The sequence below is a fragment of the Schistocerca gregaria genome, chromosome 1, assembly GCF_023897955.1.
Source record: "Schistocerca gregaria isolate iqSchGreg1 chromosome 1, iqSchGreg1.2, whole genome shotgun sequence".
NCBI classification, from domain to species: Eukaryota; Metazoa; Arthropoda; class Insecta; order Orthoptera; family Acrididae; genus Schistocerca; species Schistocerca gregaria.
The window spans coordinates 868,667,153-868,694,630 of NC_064920.1; the positions used below are offsets into that span (position 1 = coordinate 868,667,153).

At 40.0% G+C, this 27,478-nt stretch overlaps 1 protein-coding gene across 10 annotated transcripts in view; it reads right to left on the bottom strand.

The window, feature by feature from the left end:
- The window catches only part of LOC126273149 (kinesin-like protein KIF22), a 277,787-nt gene that overhangs the window by 75,345 nt on the left and 174,964 nt on the right, over positions 1–27,478 (bottom strand). The window lies entirely within an intron of this gene.

Consider the following 27,478-nt stretch of genomic DNA (forward strand, 5'->3'; position numbering starts at 1 on the left):
ATCTACAACATATTTCTGTAAAACATTAATAACAAAACACATGAGAAAAAAATCCTTTCTTGGTATACCAGGAGAAACATGTTGTCTTGTTGACATTTTTGACAATTAGTTGGAAGGTTCAAGACAGCAGTAAATGATATGAGCTGACGTGGGGAATAGGAAAACCTTGGAGTTAAAAAAATTAAATGAAAATTCAACCATGGGCAGAACACTTAAACTTTCATCTAAAACCTATGTTGTAGACAATACAGCATCAGATCTCCATAAGCCATTATACTTACACATATGAAGAAAACAACTGCAAAAGTTTAAAATTATGTATAATATTCTAAAGTATCATTTTTAATAAAGCTATTTACACTGCAAAAACAAAAAAAAATTACTAGCACAAGTAAAAGATTTAAAAACATTGCAGTGTGTGACAATGCTGGAAAATCTGCAGGAATTCTAACACCAACACAACAAAATGCTACTTAAAGGAAATCATTGAAATTATATAAGCCAGTTGTCATACACTGAAGAAGTCAGAGGTGGTTGGAACACTTATTCATCATCTATAGAATGCAATGAACAAAATCGTGGTAACCGCCAAACTACCGATTAGGTATTGGGCATTGGCTGATGTCTCTATCAGTGGCCACTGGGAGGTACCATGGTGATCAAGATACAGCACACAATGACTGCGCAGGCATATTCAGTGGCCCCTGCTAAGTCTGCCAATACAGGTAAGTGCAGACCAGCACTCACCCTCTTTCAGCTCTGGCCCCAGGCGTGACTTACTTCACTGTTTTCTTTGCCATGTGGCACCATTAATAGAGTATTCTTTTTGTTCTATTTTGTACTCGCGAGCCGCCAATATATTTGTTCGATGGAAGTCATGCTCCATCAATTTCTCCAACATCTGCTACAGGGACAGAAACAACAGGAGGCCCTGTTGTCCACATTGTTCTCCCGGCAGTTGACTGCGAATCCACCACCGTTCCCTCCATATGATGAGTTGGTGGAGGAGTGGGAAGACTATGCCTCCAATAGCATTTCACGATGTTTCAGGTAATGGATTGTGGCATGATCAAAGCTCTTTACCAGTCGTGGATCTCGTTTAATACGTTCTAACTTTTGTGCAAACTGACCCCTCTCTCGGAACCAGCACATCTGTCCTTCGATGAAATGTGTGTTTTGCTGTCTACCTACTTTCATGTTGTTGCACCCCATGTAGAGTTTTATCAGTGACGTAAACAGCCCAACCAATCCTAGTGTGCATGGGCAGCTGAACTGCAGGGCCTCAGTATGAAATTACATTTTAAGACTCATGTACATAAAGAATTGTATTCCAAAGTGATGATATGGGATGCAATGATTTGGGGGTGGGGGGCTAAGATAAGTAAATGCATCAGAAAGCTCTGTAATTTGAAGATCCTTCTTTGTGGGGTGTTTTAAAATTAGCTCAGTCCTCCGAAGTTAACTGGGGCCAGGGCAGCAGTTCGATTTTGGGGTGAGGCAGTGGCCATCACATCAGACCCAGAAGACATAGCCAAAGTGGGAAATGCAGCAACTGCAGCGAGCAAACCCTGCTGCCCTTTGACCCAGTCTTGAAAACAAGGAAAGCAATCACTTTCCCATCTCCCAACCAGCACATATTTCTGTTGTGCCCAGAATGTTTGCAAAAACAAATTAATGTCCCTGGTAGGTGGACACAGTGCAAGGCATGCCAGAAGGAAGAGTATAAGATGTCAGTCTGTTTTTTCAACACCCAGCAGTGCCCCTCAGAAACTGTTCATCATGCTCATTTTGTGTGACAAACAAGTCTCAGTTACGACAACTCGTAACATCTTGGCATCCCTGTTAAACTTTCAAACCTATCCCAAGCGCATCACTTGGTTGCATATAACAAGCAAAAAATTCCACTTCAATGACAAAAATCACAATCGTAGTGTCATACAAACAAGTCTTATGCCACCACAGCTTTCTAGTGGTCCACAACACAGATACAGAGAACCTTTTTCAACCTCAATGCTTTCTCAGCCTTTGGATTTGTGATTAAGGATGCCATCCAACTGATCTCGGAACAAATACCATTTCAGGAACTGGATGGCCTGATTATCTGGGAGTGTTGGCAAGGCAAGGAACCTTGTGGGTCACATCACTTTAAAGGCATCCGCACATCCCTGCTTCTTCCATGCATTGGAGGAGCTGTCAAAAATAAACTCCAGAAGTTGACAGCTATTGACGTCATTGAACCTATGTCTCCAAGTAAGTGGGCAATGCCCTTAGTTGTCATAAAAAAGCCATTAGACAAAATGTGCTTGTGTGGAAACTTAAAAGTTAAAGTTAAATCTCAGTCAGAGATCAAGACAAATGTCATTCTGTAACCTTATGGAATTTTTTTCGGCACCAGTGGGAGGACAGCCTATTTCAAAACTAGTTCTCACTGAAGTTCTTGTAATCAACATGTTGCATGGCTTCTATAGGCTCAAATGTTTCATTTTTGGGATGGCCAGCACCCCTCAGCCATTTTTTAAAAGATTCCCAGAATAACTGCTGCAGCATGTCCCCGGGTGCATAAATTACCTTGACAAAATTGTGGTGATGCATCTACAATGCAGAACACTTAGCAAACTTGTGGTGGTTTTTACATGCACTCCAGTCTGCAGGTCTCAAATGCAACGTGAAGTAGTCAGTCTTCTTTCAATTGTCAGTGGAATACCTGGGGCTAGTGACCTGCCATGACTGTATTCAGTCCACACAGAAGATGATCAAAGCAATCATCAAGATTCCTAACCCCGGAAATCATATGAACTCCAGTCTTTCTTGGCGATGATCACATATTATGGCAAATTTATGCTGGGTGTGGCATTGATTATGCACTCCCTAAACATTCTACAGAAGAAGGGCATCCCTTTTGTCTGGTCAGCAGCGTGTGAGCAAGATTTCAGGATTCTGAAGCAAATCCTCATAACAGCCTCTTCACTGATTATATTTCAACCAGTTCAAGAGTTGGTGATGGCAAGAGACACCTTGTGGCCTGATGGTGCCTGTCCTGGTACATAAGGATGCAGAAGGCTTGGGACATCTGAGTGCTTTCATGTCAAAGACACTCAAAGCGGCACAAAAGCGGTATTTACAAATTGAGGAAGAGGCTCTTTGGTTACCTCAGTATAGAAGAAGTTCACTGTTTTCCTCTATGCAACGAAGTTTCACCTCACCACAGAATATAGGGCATTACTCTCTCCCTGAGAGGACTGTCTACCAGCTGCAGCACTGGGTGCACTTTCTCAACAGGTATCATTACGAAGTTCATTTCCATAATACCACAGAACACACGAATGTCGTCACCTTTCCCATCTTCCTATGGGATCTGACATGGAATTTACAAAGAAAAGATTTTGTGCTTTCACTTGGATGAACAGGCTCAGCACGTGGTGGACACTTCTCTTATCACAATTTCCCATGTCGCAGCAGCAATGATGAAAGATAACATTTTGCAGCAGTACATCTAACAGGGCTGTCCCAACCACATTCCCAGTTGGGACTCCAGCCTCTTGCACCACTATTTTCACCTTCACCATTGGCTCATCCTCACAGACAGCATTATCCTCCTCATTACAAAACAGCAGCCTCCGTGGGTGATTCCACTGGAACCTTTGTGCCTCATAATACTAAGGCTCCTACACAAGAGTCACTGGGGCACCTCTCATACCAAACTACCCGCTCAGCACCATGTGTACTGGTCAGGCATAGACCAGCAGTTTGAGCTTCTTGTTCATAACTGTTCTCAGAGCAGTTCACAGCCATTTTCTTCCTGGCCAACTCCATCCTACCCATGGGAATGGTTTCAGGTCAAGGACCATTCTTGGATACAACCTGGCTGATTGTCATCAAGTTGAACCCCATCTTACCTTATGTGGTCAAGTATTATTCCATGAGAGCAGCGACGACAGTCACTGTAAAACTTCCTGGCAGATTAAAACTGTGTGCAAGTCTGAGAGTCAAATTCGGGACCTTTGCCTTTTGCGGGCAAGTGCTCTACCATCTGAACTACCCAAGCACGACTCACGACCCGTCCTCACAGCTTCAATTCTGCCAGTACCTCGTTACTTACACTACTGCTTTCTTTGATAATGATCAACAAGAACTAAATAATAGACTGCGTATGATTGAAGATGTTCTGAACGAGAGTTTAGCGAAAATTTTTCTCTGTTTGAAAATCTTTGCAGACGCCTCTTTAGTACATTACATTCTCCACAGAAATTAGAGTCAACTTAGATTTAAAAATCTAGTCAATTGCCATGCTTCTTTTCTATCACTATTACGCATAAGAATAATATGAATATAAACATGACATGATATGTATATTCTTCCTCAATTACTGTTGTCTCACTCTAGTTTCGTAGTTTATTAAGCAGACAGAATTTAAATGAGATAGCAGTAAACACGAAAGAATACATGGCAAAATGTTTATATTCATATTATTCTTATGGTGAAGAGAATACTGTGTGTGATTCACAATTCATAAATTTTCCTATTAGCAACCATCTCTTCTCACAGTTAGGAAAAAATTAAGAACGTAGAGTTGGCCATATTGACAAATATCCCTAACAGTCTTGCCAGTCGGATTTTCGTAGTACAATGAAACGCTGCAACATTCGAAGATGAACAATACGGAATTTGTATTTACTTCGATCGATAATGTATGAAAATGCAGTGGTCAAAACTTGGGGCGGGGGAGAAAAAGCTCATCTTCCACCAATTTTTTTAAATTTATTTATTGACGCAGAGGTTTTGGCGCCAGTATTTATCTTTGTGCCTGCAAAGCACGCCTGTGTAGCGCTACATATATTCGACGGCAGAAGTTAGTTGTGGCGGCACCTACCAACATTTTTCAGAACTTCCGCTTTCTTTGCACTCGATTCTAAGCTGCAGGTGGTTTTTTGGATTACAAAAAGCGGAAAAAAAGTGCGCTTAGATTCGAGTAAATACGGTAACAATAGGTACGAGTTGTAAAATTATGAAAATCTTCAGTTTGTTTTTCACGACAATTATTAGATATGTATGCATTAATGACGACATCCTAAGAAGTAAAATATTCCAGAAGTTAAATAGTTCTCCATTTCAGATCTCTAACCCAAGTCTGCACAGAATGATGTCTTCAGGAAAAACAAAACTGGCATTCTTTGTGTCAGAGAGTAAAATATGGTAGCTAAGTTAGAGAATTTAGAATGAGAAAAGAATAGGCGGAATTTATACATTGCAAGAATTAGTAAATTACAGTGGGGGGATGAACAAGACCTCCAATCAGTGTTATCAATGTAATGGATAGGAGCAGGCTCAATAATGAATATGAAAATAGCAATGCAGGCAAGCTACTATGAACACTGAACGTATCATTATAGTGCCAAGACAGACAGGAAGCAAAACTCAGCACAGTAGTATATATACCAACTAGTTACACAGATGATGAAAAGATTGAAAGACTGTATGATGAGATAAAAGCAATTATTCAGATAGTGAAACAGAGTGTAATTTAACCATTTCTGGCACTAGGTTTAAGAATCATAAAGGAGGATTCTATGTGTGGAAGAGAGCTGGGAGCACTGGAAGGTTTCAGATTGATTACATAATGGTAAAACAAGAGAATTTTCAACAAGATTTTAAATTGCGAGTTGCACTAGTGGACTCAGGCCGTAATTTATTGGTTATGAACTGCAGACTGAAACTGGAGAAGTTGCAAAATGTAGAAAATTAACGAGATGGCATCTGGATAAACTGAAAGAACTGTAGATTAAAACTGGAGAAACTTGAAAAGATAGGAAATTAATGAGAAGGGATTTGCACAAACTGAAAGAGTTAGAAGTTGTTTAGAGTTTCAAGAAGGAGCATTACACAACACTGGACTGAAACAGGGAGAAGTAATACAACAGAAGACAAATAGCAAGGTTCAAGACATTAAATAGTGAAGGCTGTACAGGATTGCACAGGCAAGAAGATAATAAACAGTAGAAATCCTTGGATAATGCAGGAGGTATTTAATGCAAGTAATGATAGATGGTAATGGAGCAGACAAAATGGAAAGCTGATGTCTTATTAATGAGACCGACAGAAATTGCAAAGCAGCTCAGCAAGAATGGCCAGAGGACAAATGAAGGTTGTAGAAATATGCTTGATTAGGGAACTATTGGAAAAAGGAAAAGCGGCTGGATGATTATCAACAACTCAGGTTGCAAGCCAGTGTTAAGAGAAGAAGGGGAGGGTGGGAGGAATATATAAATGGGGTTCACAAGAAGAATGAACATCAAGCCAATATTAGAGAAAGCGATGAGGAAGTGGATGAAGCTGAGGCAGGAGATATGATACTGCGAAAAGAATTTGACAAAGCACTAAAAGACCCAAACTGAGATCCTTGGGAGAATCAGCCATGACAAAATTATCCCACCTGGTGAACTTTCTGACTTGAAGACAGCATTATGGGAAGGAACATTCAAGTAGAATAAGACCAGATCGAAGATGTGAACTTCAAGAATAATTTGACAGTCCACTGAGAGATTCATGTCAAAAGAAGGCACGTGGAGCTGACAACACTCCCTAAAAGGGATAAAATACAGAGGGAGAAAGGTCACCCATAACTTCTGCACAGCCAAACTGCAGTTCTAATAGTTCAAGGACACAAGAATTGAGAAGTGAGTGAGATAGGATTGTGGCTGAGGTGACATTTGTAGAATAAGATGTTCCATGTCCTTGATCTCCATCGGCTGATGAAAGATGTCTGAGGGTCATGGTAAGCAATAGCAGAAACCATTCCACTTTTGGGAGGCTTCTTATGGTTTGTGCAGATCGGAGTTGTACTGATCTTGCGTTTGTCAATGATTAGGGCCACAAAAATAAAAAAAAATGGCTCTGAGCACTATGGGATTTAACAGATGAGGTCATCAGTCCCCTAGACCTTAGAACTACTTAAACCTAATTAACCTAAGGACATCACACATATCCATGCCCGAGGCAGGATTCGAATCTGCGACCGTAGTGGTAGCGCAGTTCCAAACTGAAGCACCTAGAACTGCTCAGCCACTCTGGCTGGTGGGTGAAGTCTGTCAGACCACAAGTGAAGGGAATGGGGCACACATGACCTTCATGACTTCAAACAAATCATCACTGAAAAGACAACTGATGTTCAGGTTTTACTGTAAAAATTGTTCAGAGTCTCTTGTGACACACACTCATGCAAACATCTAGTTGGAATTTTACACCTATATAGTCGATCAATTAGAAGATGTTAGGATTGTCGGAGCATTGATATTGTACAGCGACTGACAGAGTTGGAAAGTCCAGCAAAATTCAAGAGTTGTAGATCGACTATTGAAATGTTTCAGCAGCCCTTTCCTATCACGGCTGATAGAAAAATAAGCCACAAAATATTCTATGGCCTATCCCCCATGTTATTCAATCTGTGCACTAAGCAAGCAGTAAAGTAACCAAAGAGAAATTCGGAAATGGAATTATGCCAATGACATTGCACTTCTGCAGGGAAGGCAAAGAAATTGCAAGATCAACTGAACAGAATAGGCAGTGTTTTGAGAACAGACTGTAATATGAGAACTACAAAAGTAAACTTCAGTAGTGGAATGCAGTCAAATTATATCAAGTGATGTTGAGGGAATTAGATTAGGAAGTGAGATACTAAGAGCAATAGATTAGTTCTGTTATTTGGAGGGCAAAATAACTGGCAATAGTAGATATAAAGAAATTATAGAATGTAAATGTGCAACTGCTAAAAAGGCTTTTCACGAAAAGATAAAATGTTAAAATCTAAAACTAACTTAAGTGTTGAGCAGTCTTCTCTAAAACTATTAGTTACCACAGAAGTTTTATACAGAAGTGCATTCTGAATTATCAATAATACAGACAAGAAGGGAGTAGCAGCTTTTGAAATGTAATGCTATAGAAGAATGAAGAAGATTAGCAGAATAAATTACACAACTAATGACTCATTTGAACCAAGGAGGAATGTACTGAGTACCTTTATTGGATTCAAAGTTGGAAAATTTACTTGAATGACATATTATGAACAGAGGTAAAATTATTATTTGCTTTTCATAACTAACAAATAAAAATATTTAATTGAAGAATTATTCATCTACATGAAAAAAATCACAAACAACAGATTATTTGCAATCCGAAAGCATTTATTAATCTAACTCTTTTGTAATTTATAGAACAAATGTAGTTTTCATTGCTTTAAAATTAGTTTTCATTCGTCATTCAAACACCTCATTAGAAAGTGTAGTTGGATGTGGAAGAATTTTAGTCATGCTAAATATGTCTTTGCTTCCCAAAGAGGATAAAGGTATGTTACATCTCCTGATTTCAGTATAATGATATAAGACTGTCAAATCACCATCTCCTTATGCAAAAATACTGAGAAATCATCAATTTCACTCTAGTTTTTGGCAAATAACTTCAAGCCCCTGCTAGATTCACATCCCTAATTCGATTCAAAACTGAAAAATAAATTTGCTCTTTCTCTCTGTATTTCACTTCAAACCCATCACTAGATATCTTCGACATTTCTTTGGCTGTTATACATATGTAGTTCACTGTAAGCCTCCCTTGGTCATAGTTACCAACACAGGTGAACTATTTGTTTATAAAGCATGGATAAGACAGCGCAGCAATAGTTGCATGTTCGTTCATTGGCGCAGAAAAGCAAAATAAGTCTTCAAACCATCTCTTGACACTTTCTCAGTAGGACGTTGCCAGCATGCTGTAAAACTTGTAAAGCTTAAGGGAGCTATCCTCTAGTTCTTGTATCCTTTTATGTAGACACATCAAGCCTGGAACTAAAAGTTCGTAACAAATATTCTTTTTTCTTCTAGTATACACTGAGGTGACAAACGACATTGGATATCTCCTACTATCATGTCGAACCTCTTTTCTCTAGGGTAGTGCTGCAAGTTGATGTGGCATGGACTCAAGAAGTCATTGGAATTCCCTGCAGAAATACTGAGCCATGCTGCCTCTATAGCCACCTATAATTGCCTTAATTACAAAAGTGTTAGCAGTTCAGGATTTTGTGCATGAACTGACCTCTTGATTATGTTCCACAAATGTTCAATGGGATTCAGGTTGAGTGTCTTGGTGGCCAAATCATTCGCTCAAATTGTCCAGAATGTTGTTCAAACCAATTGTGAACAATTCTGCCGTGCTGAGATGCCACGTTGTCATCCATAAAAATTCCATCGTTGTTTGGGAACATGAAGTCCATGAATGGCTGCAAATAGTTTCCAAGTAGCCGATGGACCAAAGGAACCACTAAAGTCCATGTAAACACAGCCCACACTATTATGGAACCACCACCAGCTTTCACATTGCCTTGTTGACAACTTGGATCCATGGTTTCGTGAGATCTACACCACACTCGAATCCTACCACCAGCTTTTACCAACTGAAATTGGGACTCATCTTACCAGCCCATGGTTTTACAGTCATTTAGAGACCAATACAATCACAAGCTCAGGAGAAGTGCATTAGGTGATTTTGTGCTGTTAGCAAAGGCACTCACATCAGCTGACTGCTACCATATCCCATTAATGCCAAATTTCACTGTTCTGTCCTAATGGATACATTTGTCATACATCCCACATTGTTTTCTGCAGTTATTTCACGCAGTGTTGCTTGTCTGTTAACAATGACAGCACTATGCTATGAAATGAATAGAAGTGATCCATGTGTAGCTCCAACTACCAATCCAGAGCCGGCTGCTGTGGCCGAGCAATTCTAGGCACTTCAGTTTGGAACCGCACTGCTGCTACAATCACAGGTTTGAATCCTGCCTCGGACATGGATGTATGTGATGTCCTTAGGGTAGTTAGGTTTAAGTAGTTTTAAGTCTAGGGGACTGATACCTCAGATGTTAAGTTGCATAGTGCTTAGAGTCATGTGAACCATTTCTGAACTAATTCAGATTCAAAGCTTGTTAATTTCAGTCATGTGTTCATAATCACGTCAGAAACCTTTTCACATGAATTACCTGAGTATAAATGAGAATTCCGTCAGTGTACTGTCCCTATATACCATGTGTGTGCGATACTACTGGGATCTGTATGTGTCTGTATCACTGCCCCACTTTTTTATGTATTCAAACTCCGTATCTGTAATAACAGTTTTAAAAGTCAAAGCTCTATGCAACCGCATTGATTAACCTCTGATTGAATAAATTTGTTATACAAACTCTTCCATCTCTTAACGCAAAGGTTACTCAATGTCAGTTCTACAATACTTTCAATTGTTTTGGATGGCTTTGTACATCCAGCAGCATTCCAAAAAGCATTATATATTTGTGCAGTTTTGCAATACACTCTGATTAATGCTGCTTTAGTAGATTTAAAGCATGTTGATATCAGTCATTACCAACAACTTTCCTTACTTTGTCTTTGTAGGAGCACAAACGTGAGATAATCCAGATTAGAATCTCTTTTGGTTGCATTCTTATATTTGTGTCAACGGGATATGTTAAAATGTAGCCCATTTGTCTATCAAACATTTTTATGTTATGTTTGTTTCACCATAGGTTAAGTAAATCTGTGCTCAACTCATAGGTTAGTTTCAACACTGTTGGGCTTTAATAGCCATTGTTTACTAAAGGTGGTATGTCCGACTTCCTTTAATCTTTCAACCAAATTTTTGCAGCCCACTTCTAAACAAAGTGAAACTTGGCAGTTTTATCATTAAGACGAACAGGGGATGGAACCCCTAGACCCTTAGCGTTGCTGTCTGAAACTTACCTACCAAGCCATGAAGACACACTCCTGTACAACACATTAATAATTATTCACCCCACAGACAAAGTGCTGAGGCACAGGAACAAACACAAGCCATCCATGACAGAGTTGTTCTCATGAAGTAAACGAAGAAAATGTGGTGTTTTTCTATGTTATTCATTACTTAAGTTACTAATAATAAATAACAAATAATTATCTGTATTTGCAAGATGGAATAATCACTTTAACCAAAAAAGTTTATTTGCAAATAAATTTTTTGTGAATGATTTAATTATTCTAATAATTATTTAGATACATAGACATTCAAATAATGGCTATCTTTAACTGGATCAGCAATGGTGCCAATGTTTGTGTTACCCACCTTCTCCACCAAACTATGTCATGTAGCAACCAAAAACAAATGCTAGGTACAACACCAGTTTTGTCAACAAGATGTAACACTTCACACTGTAGCCATGTTTATAAACACACAAAATATAAATTGAGTTGCCCTGCATGTCGGCACATGGTGTGCTCCTACTATTTATACATACAGTGGAACTTCGATTTTATGTTTTCTGATTTTACATTTTTCGTGATTCTACATCATAAATTCATAGCCCCAGAGAAAAACCCACAAGATGAATGCTAAAAATTCCCCAGGTTTACATTTCTTCCAAGTAAGGTTTAGCTCGTTTCTACATTCTTACTTGACCAATTGACATTTGATGTGACCGAATGACTTATAAGTGGTACAAAAGACAGACGGTTCATGCTGAGGGTGGTGACAGAATTAAGGGAATATTTTAGGTCATTGCAGGGAGGAGAGATGTTAGACAGAAATGCTGACATTGTCCATGAGTGACATTGCCAGCCCAACTTGCGGTGTTTAGCCTCACCACACAATTATGATACAACTACTGCTAGGTTGTGGCAGCAATGGAAAAACAACAGAGTCAACGAGAAGTGTTCCAGCCTGAGCCAGTACTTGATGAGGGCCCCAGCCATCACCTTTTCTTTTGCCACTTATAGCTCAGTCATATCTTTTTGTATGTATTTCCACTGTACTATATTCAGCAACAATACCAACTGTCAACATTTTGTATCCAAACAATGGGTCTTGAAGAATATGCTCAGTCAGAATCAAGGCCATTTCCAGTTAACGACTCCAAACACACATAAAATGAGCTCGAACTCACCAGCTGGACATGTGGAGAAGAGGAGTGCCCCCTCAATGACGGGAGTGCAGGTAATAGTGAAAGCATTTTGTGAAGTGCTGAAAATATAATTTTTGTGCAGATCATGACCTATTGCAGAGATGTCACATGGAACTAGAACAACGGTTTTGAAATAGCACATTTTAAAGAATTTAGTGTTCAAATTTGACATGATACAGTTGCAACAACTACATAAACAACTCATATATATATATTCATATGCTGCGAAGCACAAACTGTAGATCGTAAAGATTGGCAGCAATCATAGAAGGCATGAAGTGAAACTGTAGTGTCTGAGCTTCCATTTAAATGTATATTTAACGCAGCCTACAGAAATTCACTGAGCCAGTTCCTTCACTCAAGAGAAGGAAAACACCCCCCCCCCCCCCCACCCACATGTTAGATTCTGACAGCTCTCACTGTACTTCACAGTTATTTTAATTCTCCATGCTCATCAACTTTTGCTTTGTCCTGGGTAAGCACAAAGGAAAGATCTCTCAAAAAAGCATGTTTTGATTATAATTTGTGGTCATAACATGTCAGAAAGTAGCTCAATTACCTTGTACCCTGATACAGATTCCAATTTTTTGATGGGTTTCTACATGCTGTTACACTTTTATGTTTTTTTAAAGAACTGATGAATTCATTACCAAAAAATATTTTACAAACATTGTACTGTACGTTTAATTTTCTACATTTACACAGATTTTATATAATGTATTGGAGAGGATTAAGATTTTTAATCATACATGCCAATTACATATGTTCTCGTATTTTGGGGGTTTAACATTTTCCTTGATTCCTTACTTTCCTCAATTTTGCATTTTAAGTCTGCACTGCACAAAAACATGAAATATGGATTCCAGTGTAACTCAAATATTTTAATACATTCCAATATTACATAAACATGTCCTAGAAGCCACCAGCAATTACAAATTTTAAATTGTACTTAATTACAGTAAGTGAAAATTGACCTGGTGATCCACACATTGCCAGTCAATGGCTATAATCACTACTCAATGGCAGATGACACACAGCACACAATAGTTTCTTGACAAACAGTTGGTGTGATCGATGTAACAGCTGCTTTTCCAAGAAAATCATAAACATTACAATATGACTTCAAGAAAGCCTTGAATTGCCAAGGAATTGAAATATAATGAGCAAGTAAAAGGAAAATACATAAGACGATTAGGACAAACAGAAAAGTACGATGAAATTCATATTATAAGAAATATTGTGCTTTCTTAAGGGGCATGACCAAAAAATTCAAAATAATCCTCTGCATAAAGTTTGAAAATAAGTTCATATTTGGCAAATCCCATCCACACTTCAGATGGGTGGGTCCCTCTCATCGTGGAGGCTGAGTGACTTGGCTTTCCTTTTTACCCTTCCCCAGCTTATCCCTCTCTCCTTCATGAGGAAGGACCTATCATTCTGAAACCTAGGTAGGTGTTCCTTTTTATTTTATAAGTATCTGTCTTAATGGGAAGTAATGGCTAGTAATTCTGTCACAAATTTGTTTCCTCAACTGAATTTTCTTTGATGAGATTAGTAATTCAGATAATAATATTAACTCTATATTGCAAGAGTTCAAAGAGAAATTGGAAAATCAGTTACAGAATATGATGACTTGGTTATTAAACAAAACAACCAAAAACTAACAGTGGTTATGGAGTCCAACACTTTTAATAATCACTTCTTTGAAGTAGCTCAGAAGACTGCTGTTGATAGTTCAATAGATAAAGCAAAAAGAATGTATACAAAACACGTCATTGTCAAATACATACAGCAAAACCACAATTACTCCCATCTGCTGCAAAGAAATTATGGAATTGCTTTCACAGGCAATACTCTAAAGGGATTGAAAATATCTTAAGCAAATTATTAAGTTCTGATATTTACACATGTGCAGTGTATTCATTCACATATGCAGTATATGACAGTCAACTGGATATTTTCAGACAGACTGAAATATACTCTTGTCAGACCTCTTAACTAGCCAGGTAATAAGACAGATGGTAATGATTATCAGTAAGTGTCACTAGCAATTTCCCTTCTCAAAGGTAGCAGAAAAAATAATTAAAGGAGTAAAATAACACACTTATCTCAAAAATAAAACAATGGGAAGTCCAGGCTGGAGTATCAAGTATATCAGAAAAGGATAAATTGCTACATACTGTAAAGATGAAACATTGAGTTGCAGACAGGCACAATGAAAAGAGTGTTACATATAAACTTTCAGTCTAAGCCTTCCTAAGAAATTAGATATTTAATCAATCTCGCTTTAGATTTTGAAAAGGTAATGTCATAGTACAGTCAACTGGGATTTTCTGTGACTTGTCAAAAGCATTTGATAAGCGGCTCATAGTGTTCTACAAAAGAAGTTCAAATATAGTACTATTGAAGACCTTACTGGTAATTGATTATCATTCTGTCAAACTAAGAGGTTGCAGAGTGTCACTTTAATAAATACAGGGAGTGCATACAATGAAACAACATCTTCAGAATGGTTAACAATCACTACAGGTATATCACAGAGATGGATACTGGGTTCATTATTGTTCTTATTATAAATAAATGATCAGCCATCACACATCCAAGAATCATAAACAGGTGTTTTTTGGACAATGTAAGTATTAGAATAAATTATAATGGGGAACCTTTGGCGCTTAAAAAAGTAAATAACATTTTTCTCAAAATTCATAGATGGTTATCTAGAAATGATGTCACAGAATTTAGATAAAACATGATACTGCTAGTTCTGTACTGCACAAGGCTTGTTTAGACAATCAGGAATACCACATGGAAGTACACTAATAAATGAAACAAAATCTTCTACATTCTTAGACGTTTATATCGATAAGAAAATGAACTGCAAGCCACATGCATAACTGCCACCCTTTAGAAGTAGCAATCAGTAATCACGTGGCAAATACGGAAGCAGATTTGCGGGTTTTCCCATCAACATTGAGGCCATTTAGAGACTGAGCCAAAGCTTCATCACGCAACAATTCCAGTATTTTCTTGGAGCGATTTAGTTGTAAAATTTTAAAAATTACAATTGTATTTTAGGCCTTTAAACACTATATTTCAGATACTTCCTGGCCCTAAATAGAGAAGATTCGCCAGCAATTAGAGAATTGTAAAAAGCTAAAATTAGTTTAGTAAACATAAGGTGCTTTAGAAACATTTGTGTAATTTACAAATACAACAAAATCAATACAGATATATCTCTCAAATTATTAATTAAAAAGAAAGTAAAACATGTAAACAGAATCCACTTACATCATGAAATTAGAAGCCTGCATTCAGTGTTTTTACACAAAAATATTTTCAAGTGTTTCCCATCCACTGCCACTTCTTCCTGGATCTACCTTTACTTGTGTAATACAGAGTATTCACTAGTGACACAATAATTTTCTCTTGAGTGGTAATCTTGTTCAACTCTTTGCAGCCTGTATCTGGTCCTTTGAAAAATTATTTTGGTGGCATTCTCTTCCTGAAGAGAAATGGTTCATTTCACTGGTGATTAAAGCACTCAAGGTTCATGTATTCCGTAGTTTTTCCTACCAATACTAGATACTCTCTCACAGGCAGCAATTCTATGAGGAATAAGTAGTAATGCAAGCACAAACTTGCTCAGTGATGGATACTTTTTAATGCCAAATTCATCACACGTAGCAGGTATTCTGTACCAAGCACGTCGACCTTCTTCCAACATTCCAAAGTCATCAAGCTGGTATTTTGAAAACTGTAATTCTAATGGTTTTTTTTCCACACTCACTCAGAACGTCAGGAAATGGCTCATTTTTACAACTGACAACAAATATTTTCTTTCCCCAGATCCAATATCTATAACTTCCAAGCTTTTTAAGAAGTCAGCCTATAGTGGAGATTTTTCTTTGGCATAACTACAGGAGCTGATGAAAAATCTTCTGACATCTTCATAAAATTTTGTAATAACACATTTTTCAAGCTTGGTAGGATGAATGTAGCTTCTAGTGTTTACACCAATGACAATATCTTCATCCCCTTTGTGATTTTTCTTTTTATTCCAGAAGACTACCGGAAGTAGGTAATAAAGAAGGATTTATAAATCTCACAATTAAATCTGTAAATAAGTTATTTGGGATGCTATGAAGTCTGTGAATTACTGGCTCTTCTTTCTAAAGGAATACATTTGCTTTGGTAAATAATGAAGGGGTATGCAAGACAAGAAGAGAGAGTTTCGTTACTGGACCATTTAGACTGGGGTGCACTGTAGATAAGTGAGACTTGTTTACATTTTTTTGAAGCTTTCTCACTGAAAAATTTTACCAGAGGTTCCCACTGTTCAGTTATTCTTTCTATTGACTAAAGCATGGAGAGACATCTTTTACAAACATACTTTAGTATTTTATGGGATCTAGTGCCACATATATTTTGACAAAGTTTAAAAGTAGATTGTCTTTTTGAACTCTTTTTGAAGAAAGTAGAAAGTGTCCATTACAAATTCTTCAGTATCAAAATATTGCACGCTCTTTACACCTTTTTGTGCAGATAAATGAAGCAGGTGACAGGAACAAGATTGTATTCTTATGTGTGACTGGACTTTTTCAGAAAGGTAGCATCTTCTTTTATATGTCCCACCATTGTATTTTTATTATCACACGCAAATGAAATGCAATTTTTCCACGGAATTCCTTTTCTCTCAAAAGATTAAAAATTCCTTTGCCAGTATTTAAAGTTCATTCCAGTATGAATAGTATTGTGGTGCACATCTTTCCCTGTTTAATGCCTAAGTAAGTAACAACAACTGGATATAGTTTCACATCTTTAACGACTGTGCTACCATCAGTTGCATGAGAAAAGGGGTTTTCTTTCAATTATTCTGCTACATCAGTCGGTGTTCCAGAAGACAAAGAATTTGTAACTACAGTAGTTTTAGTTCTTCCACAACTGTATTTTTTAGCAATCTGAGAATTAGGAAACATTTTTTTAACAGTTGTGAAGTACACTGAAGAACCAAAGAAACTGGTACACCTGCCTAATATCATGTAGGGCCCTCGCAAACACACACAAATGCTGCAACATGACTTGCCATGGACTCGACTAATGTCTGAAGTAGTGCTGGACCGAACTGACACCATGAATCCTGCCGGGCTGTCCATAAATCAGTAAGACAGTAAGAGTACAAGGGGGTGGAGATCTCTTCTGAACAGCACGTTGCAGGGCATCCCAGATAGGCTCAGTAATGTTCATGTCTGGGGAGTTTAATGGTCAGCAAAATTGTTGAAACTCAGAAGAGTGTTCCTGGAGCGTCTCTGCAGCAATTCTGGACGTGTGAGATGTCACATTTTCCTGCTGGAATTGCTCAGAATGCACAATGGACATGAATGGCTGTAGGTTATCAGACAGGATGCTTACATACATGTCACCTGTCAGAGTCGTATCTAGGGATATTAGGGGTCCCATATCACTCCAACTGCACACACCCCACACCATTACAGAGCATCCACAATCTTGAGCAGTCCCTGCTGACATGCAGGGTCCATGGATTCATGAGGCTGTCTCTCTATCCGTACACATCCATCTGCTCGATACAATTTGGAACGAGAAAAGTCCGACCATGCAACATGTTTCCTGTCATCAACAGTCCGACATTAGTGTTGACGAGCCCAGGCGAGGCGTACAGCTTTGTGTCGTGCAGTCATCAAGGGTACACGAGTGGGCCTCTGGCTCTGAAAGCTCATATCGTTGATGTTTCACTGAATGGTTCACACGCTGACACTTGCTGATGTCGCAGCATTGAAATCTGGAGCAATTTGCGGAAGGGTTGCACTTCTGTCACACTGAATGATTCTCTTCAGTTGTTGTTGGTCCTGTTCTTGCAGGATTTTTTTGGCCGCACGGATGTCAGAGATTTGACACTTTACCAGATTCCTGGCATTCACAGTGCACTTGTGAAATGGTCGTTCAGGAAAATCCCCACTTCATTGCTACCTCGGAGATGCTGTGTCCCATCCTCATATGCTGACTATAAAACCATGTTCAAACTCGCTTAAATCTTGATAATCTGCCATTGTGGCAGCAGTAACCGACATAACAACTGCACCAGATATTTGATGTTATATAGCATTTGTCAACCACAGGGTCGCATTCTACCCATTTACATATCACTGTATTTGAATACACATTCTATACCAATTTCTTTGGCGTTTCAGTGTATGATCTGCACAAGAAATTGGCAGGCAATCTTCATAGATAAATGAAACAAAAAGCATTTCATCATTGGTGACAGAGTCTTACTCATCAGGTTTTATACCTAATGATGACAATGATGGATTTGAAGACTTAAGGTTTGTTAAGGCTACATGTACTTTAGATAGAACATGACAACAGCAGTCATCACGACCAGAATGCTTGATAGAAATGTCTTGCGAACACACTGGACAAAACATATGTTGGTCTGATTTATGTGGTTTTACCAAACATAGCCATTCTTTACTATACTGTTTCTGAAATTTCCGTCCAGTTTTACATTTTTTCATTACACTTTCATTCACTGTACTAACATTTTGGTGTTCCAAAATATTAGCCTCAATTTGATACAGTATTTCTCTCACTTTCGCAGTGTACCTTTCACACTGTTTGATTTTGCTTCATCATATTTGTCAGGCTTTTCTTTCCAGACACTGTTAACAGCTCCCAGTAGAAAAAAAAAAGATTCTTTGCATTTTTACAAAACTACTAAAACAGTGTTTTTTGATTTCTAAATGGAAAACTAATACCACTGAACACAATGTAGTGATTACCAAAAATACCAGTGGTCCATAAACAATGCATACGGTATAGCCCTGGTGTGTTTACACGCATGTGCAATAGACAGAAATGCTCTGATCACTTGAAATACTTTGTGAAATCTATAAAACATTTTTGTAGAATATGACTGACAGAAAGCAAACAGTATCTGCTATGTCCGCGGACCTAACCGAATCACATGCGCTCTGCCGTCGCTCAGCCCGGCCGCACATGCGCAGTGGTCGGCCTTAGGTTCATGTCGCGGCTGCCGGAGGTTTATGGCTGAAGACGTCGCGCCATTTACTAGTTCTTGCCTCCAGCTCCCTCTAGGGCCACAAGATACAACGGGAGCAAAGACCTGACGCCCAGGCCACTCACTTTTCCTTGCTAGCTGTGTTAATATCGAAGTGTTATTGTACAGATCGTGTATGACAACCTTGGGCTTAGAACTTAGTTACAATTTGGATTGCACTGTGGATTTGTGAATTGTATTGAGAACTCAATTACGTAGCTACTAGCTATGAGAGAAATAGATGGTGCCTGCTTCAGTGTGTAGAATAAAGATAAGTAATCTTCCAGACTGCTGGTGCCTTGCTTTGACACCAATCTTTTCTCGGCCATCAGATCTTGCGTCACACCCCAGTCACGTCCTGCTACCAATTCCAACTTATGTTTGCCGCTCCAGGCAGACATAAAAGTATCTTTTATCATGTTTTGTTTTTTAAACATGAAATCGATAATGTCCATTCCCGTAATTTTTTAGTACTTCTCTGTTACTCAATAAAGAATGTGATAAATCCATAATAATTACAGAAATCGGTAATAGTTGGCAGCTATGCACATGTTACAGACCTTGTCGAATCTCTATGCGCCAAAACTCCTGTGTTAGGGGTAATATCAGAGTTAAGAGATGAAAATGTGAAAAAGATAACAACTTACTTTTCATATTTTTATTAGCTACTGTCTCATGGCATCATATTCTCTCAGACTCTTCACTGACAAAAATTGTTTGTCACAGTGACAATATTATGAAAAGGAAGTTGCTACAAACCATATAGCAGAGATGCTGAGTCGAAGATAGGTACAACAAAAAGACTGTCAGCCAGTAAACCTTCATCAAATATAGACGACAGACACACACAGCCAGTAAACCTTCATCAAGTATAGACGACAGACACACACACATGCAAATGCAACTCACACACATGACTGCCGTCTCAGGCAATTTTTGTCACACTGCAGGCAACAGCACCAGTGCATGATGGGAGTGGCGACTGGGTAGGGGTAAGGAGGAGGCTGCAGTGGGGAGGGGGAGGGATAGTAGGGTACGGGTTAGATGATGAACAGAGAAGAGCTGTGATGCAGTCATTGAAATGAAGTAAGTAATGTTTGGCCATGTGCTTAGCAACAGGATGATTCACTTGTTTCTTGGCCACAGGTCGTTGGCCATTCATGCAGACAGATAGCTTGTTTGTTGTCACGACCACATAGACTGCAGTACAGTCATTGCAGCTTAGCTTTCGGATCACATGACTGGTTTCACAAGTAGCCCTGCCTCTGATGGGATAGATGATGCTTGTGACCGGTCTCAAGTAGGTGGTGGTGGGAGGATGTATGGGACATGTCTTGCACCTAGGTCTATTACATGGGTATGAGCCATGAGGTAAGCGGTTGGGAGCAGCGGTTGGTAGGGATGGATGAGTATATTGTGTAGGTTCATAGAAATGCCATTATGGGAGGGGTCGGAAGGATAGTGGGCAGGACGGAAGGATAGTGGGCAGGACATTTCTCATTTCAGGGCACACTGAGAGGTAGTCGAAACACTGGCGGAGAATTTAATTCAGTTGCTCCAGTCCTGGGTGGTATTGAGTTATGAGAGGAATGCTCTTCTGTGACTGGACAGTGGGACTTTGGGAGGTGGTGACTGACTGGAAACATAAGGCACAGGAGATTTGTTTTTGAACAAGGTTGGGAGGATAACAGAGGTCTGTGAAGACTTCAGTGAGACCCTCGGTGTATTTCAAGAGGGACTGCTCATCACTACAGATGCTCTCAATCTCTTACCTCATGGCTCATATCTCTGTAAAGACCTAGATGCAAGACTTGTCCCATACATCCTCCCACCACCACCTACTTCTATCCGGTCACAAACACCACCTATCCCATCAGAGGAAGGGCTACCTGTGAGACCTGTCATGTGATCTAAAAGCTAAGCTGCAACCACTGTACTGCATTCTATGTGGGCATGACAATCAACACGCTATCTGTCCGCATGAATGGCTACCAACAAACTGAGGCCATGAAACTAGTGGACCACCCTGTTCCTGACCACACCACCAAACATTATTTCAATGATCACTTCACAGCCTGTGACATATCGATCCTTCCCACCAACACCAGCTTTTCTGAACTGCGCAGGTGGGAACTTTCCCTGCCATATGTCCTACATTTGCATAACCCTCCTGGCCTCAACTTTCTTTAATCATTGTCCTCACCCATCCAGCAACTTTGCTGTTCCCATTGTAGCAATACACAGCACTCATTCCACACCCTACTATCCCTCTCCCTCCCTGCCCCAGCTTCCTTCTTACCCGACCCAGTCGCCTCTTCCATCATGCACTGATGCTGCTGCTCACAGTGTGGTTGCAGTTGCCTGAGACTGCAGTCGTGTGTGTGAGTTGGGTTTGCGTTGGGGGTGGGGTGGGGGTGGGGGGTGGGAGTGTGTCTGTGTCTAGTTTTGACGAAGGCCTTACAGACTGAAACTTTTATTTGTGACAATCTTTTCATTGTGCCTATCTGCGACTCGGCATCTCCACTATATAGTGAGTACTAACTTTCCTTTCCATAATATGGTTACATTCCATCTGGAATTTTCCATTGTTTGATTTGTTTGTTTGTTGCAGCGAAGTGTGTAATAAGGATAATATGTTGTGTCCACACTACAACCTCTTGTGAAAGCTCTTTCTACAGTACATTTACTCTTTGCTGTCAACAGTCAATCACAATTACAAACAAACAGCAATATTCATAAATATAATATTAGACACAGAATTGATTAGCAGTAACCTTAACTTAGCCTTAGTGTGCCAAAGAAAAATGTGAATTATTCAATCACACAATATTTTACCACCTACCCTCTGAAGTAAAGAGTTCGACAGATAACAAAATTCAACAATGGAAAATCCACGATGGAATATTGCGGGGAAGCTTGGAATAAGGATAGCCAGCAGCCAGAGACTACGGCCGTGTGTCAGAGAGAGAGAGAGAGAGAGAGAGACAGAGAGAGAGAGAGAGAGCTGTGTCTCTGATGTAGGCCTTGTTAGCCAAAAGCTCATTTTGTTGTAGTCTTTTTGTTGTGCCTACCTGCAGCTCAGATTTACTGCTATACCGCGAGTAACAGAAAATAAAATTAAATTCAAAGACAAACCGAAATTGTATCAAACTCATAATTCCTATATCATGGAACAGTTTCCAAATGCGTAGTCGTATGGTGCAATTGGTTATTAAATATATATAGAAAAAGTTTACATTAGGTCAAAATCAATGCAAGAGACAGTCATGGTCAGCCACATTATCACATTTCTTATTTAAAAAGTGTACTATAAACATAAACTGACTCATTCCAGATCATAATAGGGGTAGTAATAAAGGTTTAATTATCATTTCCACGAAAATAAAATTACTTAGGTAATATTTTGTTTGTCTATAAATAACTGTCTGCACTCCAGATGCAGAATAATATTTTTGTGCCAAAGTACTGTAGCATACCACTAGATGAGCCGAAACAAAATGGGGCATCCCATTGATACGATGAACTCTCATGTAGTACTTTATTGACTGCATCTGAATGCTGAAATAATCCATGCTGAGTAGTTGGAAGTATATGGAAATAATGTACCATAATATGACATAGAGGTTAAATGGTACGGACACTGCCAGTGTGGTCAAACACGCCTGAAGAAGGAAAAATGAAGTAGCAGACAACCTCTCTGAGAATAACAAGGAAAAGCAGAGACTCTGGCTCTTGGTACTAGAGTATCACAATCTACAGTGAAAAATGTGAAAGTCAGCCATGGATAAGTTTTCAACATCTTACATGACATTTTGAATATGATAAATGCCTTTGTCCAAGTGTGCCGCTGTCTGAATGTTCACATGCATTTAAAATGCCCACCAATTGAAGACAGCAGTGGAAAATATAGCTGCCAGTTTAGGTCCATCCACACACCTTTTTTAGCCGCCTAATCACAATGGGTAAATGCTGAGTTTATCACTATGGCTCTCAGACACAGGAGCAAACCAAGCAGAGCAAGCACATGTACTCACAACTGCCAGAAAGAGGAATACGCAACTGTCATCACACAAAGGACAAGGTCACAAGTGAATGACAAGATTAAGAGTTCTGGGAAGCGATTAAGGGTTCTGGGAAGCTCTGCAAGGGGAGATGTGTTTGCTCTACGACAACTGCTCAACTCATTTCGACAAGACATGGAAACACACACACACACACACACACACACACACACACACACACACACACACACACAAAACCCTACCTTTGGACAATCGAATTTTGCCCCAACGCCATATTCTTCTAACCTGGCTACTATTGACTGATGAAACCACTATGTGGCAGGTATTTGCAGAACGATGATTTGGTGATTTTCAAGGCGGAATGTTTTCTTAACATACACAATAACCGGAGTCTCCACAACATCATCCATCATTCGAAAAGAATATGTAGCATAAAAGTGCTAATTTCTACAGAAGGACTAATGATCATGTTTACAGCTTGATTCTTGGAAGTGGGAAATTACAATTATTATCCATGGAATATTTCAATAAATAATTAACTACTAATGTGAACTGCTTATGTTACACACATTTACAATAACTCATACTACAAGAATAATACAGTATAAGATCCATAATTCTTGAGAAGTTCATTTGAGTTGGAATTCCAATAGGACACAGTGAGGTGTACAAAAAGAACATGAGTTAGCATGACTCAAAAATAATTTAACACAGATGAATCTGAGATTTTACCACAGTTCAGCTGAAGGTTAAACTACAGACTCAAATATGTGGAAGATATTTTTCCAAGTTAGGAACCTACAAGAGAAACTAAAACACACATAATTCAATAAATGACAGCAGCTGTCACCCTATTTCATGTGATGTGTAATACAGATACAATTCACACAAATTATAGAACTGTATGTATGTACATACATTCCAAATTCTCTCCACATCATTCTCCTAAACCAATTGACCAATTTAAACCAAACTTGGCCAACATATCATTTACTGTCTGGAAAGACACCCTGTCAAAGGTGTTGGGAGGGGGTGAAAAGCAAGTGTGTCCCACAATGTGAGAATACCCGTATCTAGTCATCCAGTATTTCTGAATGAGAACACTTACAGACTTACCACAAACTTTACACACAGACCCCCACAAAATGATGAAAGGAAAAAAGTTTATTGCATACTACAGTTTTGCAGTTCATGCAATAAAACTGCCACATGAAGCATAACATTTTAATTTATTACTTATTTATTATTAACGGTTTGCAACACATATTTTGCAGACAATATTCACATATACCACTGGATGTATCAGAAAAATTGCATCATTATACACTCCTGGAAATGGAAAAAAGAACACATTGACACCGGTGTGTCAGACCCACCATACTAGCTCCGGACACTGCGAGAGGGCTGTACAAGCAATGATCACACGCACGGCACAGCGGACACACCAGGAACCGCGGTGTTGGCCGTCGAATGGCGCTAGCTGCGCAGCATTTATGCATCGCCGCCGTCAGTGTCAGCCAGTTTGCCGTGGCATACGGAGCTCCATCGCAGTCTTTAACACTGGTAGCATGCCGCGACAGCGTGGACGTGAACCGTATGTGCACTTGACGGACTTTGAGCGAGGGCGTATAGTGGGCATGCGGGAGGCCGGGTGGACGTACCGCCGAATTGCTCAACACGTGGGGCGTGAGGTCTCCACAGTACATCGATGTTGTCGCCAGTGGTCGACGGAAGGTGCACATGCCCGTCGACCTGGGACCGGACCGCAGCGACGCACGGATGCACGCCAAGACCATAGGATCCTACACAGTGCCGTAGGGGACCACACCGCGACTTCCCAGCAAATTAGGGACACTGTTGCTCCTGGGGTATCAGCGAGGACCATTCGCAACCGTCTCCATGAAGCTGGGCTACGGTCCTGCACACCGTTAGGCCGTCTTCCGCTCACGCCCCAACATCGTGCAGCTCGCCTCCAGTGGTGTCGCGACAGGCGTGAATGGAGGGACGAATGGAGACGTGTCATCTTCAGCGATGAGAGTCGCTTGTGCCAATGATGGTCGTATGCGTGTTTGGCGCCGTGCAGGTGATCGCCACAATCAGGACTGCATACGACCGAGGCACACAGGGCCAACACCCGGCATCATGGTGTGGGGAGCGATCTCCTACACTGGCAGTTCCAACAGGACAATGCACGTCCGCATGTATCCCGTGCCATCCAACGTGCTCTAGAAAGTGTAAGTCAGCTACCCTGGCCAGCAAGATCTCCGGATCTGTCCCCCATTGAGCATGTTTGGGACTGGATGAAGCGCCGTGTCACGTGGTCTGCACGTCCAGCACGAACGCTGGTCCAACTGAGGCGCCAGGTGGAAATGGCATGGCAAGCCGTTCCACAAGACTACATCCAGCATCTCTACGATCGTCTCCATGGGAGAATAGCAGCCTGCATTGCTGCGAAAGGTGGATATACACTGTACCAGTGCCGACATTGTGCATGCTCTGTTGCCTGTGTCTATGTGCCTGTGGTTCTGTCAGTGTGATCATGTGATGTATCTGACCCCTGGAATGTGTCAATAAAGTTTCCCCTTCCTGGAACAATGAATTCACGGTGTTCTTATTTCAATTTCCAGGAGCGTATAATACTTAAGTTCACTGAACTCTGAATGTAAAACCAAAATTACCGCATCATGCAAGTCATTTAAATTTATTACTTCATTGCTACAAACTCTATTCGCAACACTGTATGTACACAGAGTCCACATATGCTGCTGAATGTCCCGAGATAAATACATCATTGTACCATACATAGTTCAGTAGATATGACATCATGGACACTGTGTTGCATGAGAAACTGCTGCATCATACATGATGTGTTAATTTATTACTTCTTTACTAATTGAGTCTATTCACAACACATTACATAGACAGTAGTCACATATACCACTGGATGTACCTGCAAAAATTATATTATTGTACAGCACACAGCTCAGGAGATATGACATCATAAACACTGTACATGAAAATGAAACTGCAGGGCAAAATTCACTAGACATACAGTGAAATATATGTACAAATACAAGGAAAATAAGTAAACTATTTGTGAAATATAGCTGACATGTGGGTATGTAAGCAATGTCTTGGATAAAAAGCTCATGCTAAGCCCCTGAAAATATTTCAGTTAAGTTTGGTACAGATATTGGTTACAATCTGGAGGGAAAAAAAAGAAAAAAAATACTTTAGGTGGGTAACAACCAGCAGCCTCCTACAGGAGTAGTGTGATAATGGGGACAGAGAAGGGAGGTCAAGGAGGTGGACAGGCAGCAAGGGGGAAGGAGTAGATGGGCAGAGAAAGGAGAGAGGATGAGATGGACGGAAACAGTGGGAGGAAGAAATAGGCAGTGAGATGGGGGAGAAGGTGGTGAACAGGCAGAGGGGGAGGAGGAGACAGACAGAGAAAGGGAAGAAGAGATGGACAGAGAGAGGGGAGAGGAGGAGATGGACAACAAAAAAATGGAGGTGAACAGAGAAACGGGGGAAGAGCAGATGGACAGAGAGAGGGAGAAGAGCAGCTAGACGGAGAGAGGGAAAGGAGGAGATGGACAGAGAGAAGGGCAGGAGGAGATGGACAGAAGCAAAAAGAGCAGGCACACAGAGGGGGAAGTAGTAAATGGAAAGAGGGTAAACGAGCAGATGGACAAAAAGAGGGGGGAAAAGAAGATGGACAGAGAGAGGGGTGGAGAACATGGACAGAGACAGACTGTGTTCTTGGAATTTTTCACAACGCTGTGAGTCAATAAGAACTCCTCAGTTTACAGCCTTTTGATAGCTGTCCCGCTGTTGTCATCAGGATTTCAAATCACTGACTGCCTGAGCTTGCGCAGTGTTCTATTTATGTAGATGTACTGGCAGCATTTGGAACCATCCAGAGAGGGCTGGAATGGCGCTTGTAGGGAAGGCAAGTTGGGCAGCTCGCAGTGGCTCCAACCCGCCACAGGACCAAGTGACATCACAAGGTGCGAGAAGCCAATAGCACATTTGAAACAGCTCTCTCGCATCCCTACAAGTGTTAAGCCCATGGCTTTTCTTAGGCTCAATGTCCATAGCCCATCCCCATACACTTTGAAGTGTGTACCCCTGGTCTCCGTCAAAACTGTTGCTGTTTATTCAAGCGTCGGCCACTACTTTGATAAAAGAATCCCAGTATGATAGTGTTTCATACAAAACTCTCATTTTTACAAACTGTATTTTATGCCTGTTTTCTGGGCAATGTTGAGCCACAGCCAACAATTTTCATGTTATCTTTGCTTGGTAAGTCATAAATGCTTTGCAACAGTATGAATAGTTCACGAATGCTTTGCAACAGTGTGAATAGTCTGACCTACCTAAATGCTACCACATTCACAGTGGACACCATAC